This window comes from Spermophilus citellus (assembly GCF_964194105.1).
Source record: "Spermophilus citellus genome assembly, chromosome: 16".
Classification (NCBI taxonomy): Eukaryota; Metazoa; Chordata; class Mammalia; order Rodentia; family Sciuridae; genus Spermophilus; species Spermophilus citellus.
Window position 1 is genome coordinate 37,833,894 of NC_138196.1, and position 3,083 is coordinate 37,836,976.

A 3,083-nucleotide genomic window follows, 5' to 3' on the forward strand; every position below is an offset into this window, starting at 1 on the left:
AATAGCCACAGTGTTTAGGGTTTGTTAATATTCAGCTTCTTCTCTTCATCACTTTTTAGTATAGTAGTCCCCCTGTTCCTTATCTGCAGTTTTGCTTTTCCAAGTTTTAGATGTCTGAGATAAACTACAGGCTGAAAATATTAAGGAAAATTCCAGAAAAAAACCCAGCTCATATATTTTAATGCACAATTCTGAATAGCTTGATGAAATCTTTTTCTTTCCTGCGTTATTCTACTCTAGCTTGTACTGATATGTCCTGCACCATACTGCCGTGGATATGAATCATCTTCTTGTCCAGCATTTCTACCCTGTGTATACTACCAGTTAGTCACTTAGTGGCCTGGCCATCTTGGTTATCAGATTGACCATCACAATATTTCAGTGGTTAGGTTCAAGTAACCCTTATTTTACCTAGTGGCCTCAAAGCACAAGAGTAGGAACACTTGGAGTTTGGATTAAGGGTTTAGAAAAGCCTAAAGTGAAAAGGTGAAAGTTCTCTGTTTAATAAAGGAAAAAAAAATCCTACACTGAGGTTGCTAAGATTTATATCTGAAGTTGTAAAAGAAATTTTTACTCATTTTGCTGTAGCAACACAAAGTTACTGCCATAGTGCATTTTATAAGTGCTTAATTAAGATGCAAGAGGTATTGAATTCATGGGCAGAAGTCATGAACAAAAAACATGTTCCAATTGCTGATTGTGTATTGCACCAAAAAGCATTGAGCCTATGTGGAGACTTCAGCAAGGAATCCCCTGTAACAGGTGATACCAAGCCATTTATTGCAAGTAAAGGGTAAAAAAGGGAAAGAGAACACATTTACATATCTTTTATACAATAGTACATTGATAATAATTGTTATTGTTTATCTCTGTGCCTAATTTTATAAATTAAACTTTATCACAGGCAAACTGGATATATAATGTTCTATACTTTCAAGCACCCACTGGGGATTTCCCATGGATCAGGGACACCTGCAACTCTTCCCTCAGGATGTTTTGGTAGCATTGTGATGTCATGTGAAATTTTGTTATCTACTTGCACTTTCCTCTATGGCCTGCAGGTGGTGACTTAGTGCCATCAATACAAATTGGTTTTTTGTTTTGTTTTGTTTTGTTTTGTTTTTTAAAGGGCATTTAATTTGAAACTCAAACTTTCTCCAAGATCCTAAGTACTGGGGATTGAATGAGCTTGGATTTTGAAGTTAAATGTTGAGCCAAAAGTTGATGATAACATTTTGATGTGCACAAATGGAACTCTAGGAGGACAATAGTTTTAACCATCTGAATTCCTCTAGGTCTTTATACCCACTAAAACTAACTTCACAATTACTTGGGAATCTTTCTTGTTCTTTGGGTCTGTTAGCATCTATTTGTTTTATTAATCAGCCAGGGATATTGAGGAAATAATATTGAATTTCCTATTGTACCCATTTCCTTCACCTGACAAGATCCAGCCATTTTATCCTGAATTTCCTAACCCATCCTGGGTAATGATGTGTTGCTCTGATGTTTTAGTATAACTCAAATGAATCTGTATTGCTGGGTTGGATCTCTACCCTGTAACTCAGTGGCCTCTTCTAAGCAATTGTCTTCATTTGGTCTGCGGTTTCCAAGACTCCACTCAGAGGAATGCTGGAGCCTTTTTACTTTGTATTTCCATCCCAGGAGGCCGTACTGCTTCATTTCATTTCATTAACCCCACTCTCTAAAGAAAAGCTTGTCACACAAGGGGGAGGGGTTGGAACTGCTATGTTTCAGCCAGAGATGCAGAAGCCAGGGATTCTTGCTCATTGCAGTTCACAAACAGATGAACATCTGTCTAAAATCTTAGAACTTATAAACAAGTTGTGTGAAGTCACCAAATCTGCAACCTAAGTGTCCACAGTTTGCATTGATTTAACTGGCCTAGGGACATTAGCGTTTCAGGGGAGACCCCCATCTCTGTCCCTCCTCCTGACCCCCCTCCCCCATCCAACCAATCAAATTCTTGGACTGCAGATAATTTCTTTTGTGAGTGTAAACTACTTTTCTTCCAAGAACCTCAAACTGGGTAATTTGGACAACCCCTCAAGAGATAAAGACCTTTCTCTTCCCTTAAGAAACTGTCAGCATATGCCCAAAAGTAAGCTTCATTGGATATATTCTTGAAACTAGAGTGTCAATGATAAAAACTGAGGCAGCAGCTAGGAACATGGGTCTCATCTCAAGAGTGATAAGAAAGTAGTCTAAGAGAAGCAGAAAGCAGCAGTATTCAAGTAATATACTTTGTGAACTAATCTAGAGGTAATTCTGATGAACAGAAAAGCGAAATGGCCTGGGAAAAAGTGACCTAAATACTAGCTTCTAGTCTGAACCAACAATTGAGATATTGCTATGTTAGCAAAGTCATGATTAGTTCATTTGTTTTTTATGTAACTGTAGTTACTGTCAAAAGAGTCTCACTACCTGTCTTGTTACTCTCCCATTACCACACAGTTCATTTTCCTGACATACTCCCACTTGCCTGAGCAAAATACTCAAAATAGCTCCTTATTAAATTAAATCTAAACTCAGTTTGGCATTCACAGCCCCCATAATCTGAATTCCAATCTGCAGTCCCCTTCATAAAGCTCACCGTAGACAAACTACTAATTTCTTTTTATACTTCTCTGTCTCTCTTGCCTCCAGATCTTCGTATTTCCAGGTACTGAATTTTTTCATCTCAAGATTGCTTTTACTGCACCTGTGTACCAATCCAGATCTCACCCAATCTGAGAAAACCCTCCCTAATTTTTTTTTTCCTTCAGATTCCCTAATCCCTCCTGCAGCTGAATTCCAATAAAAGTTTCTGCCCTTCTATGGCCCATCTCCATTCTACCTTATTTCTAAATATCTTCTGTTCCTGTTATACCAAGCTGTCCTTTCTTCCCTCTTATACTGTCCGCAGCACCTAGCATATTTATTTGTGGGCACTGGGTATTCTGTTTATGTTGAATGAATGAAAGGAAATATTTCAAATGATTTTTAAAAATGTGAATTATGAATAACTGAGTGAGCTGTGGGATACTGCATATGTAACAAAACCATTCTACTCTGGAGAAAAA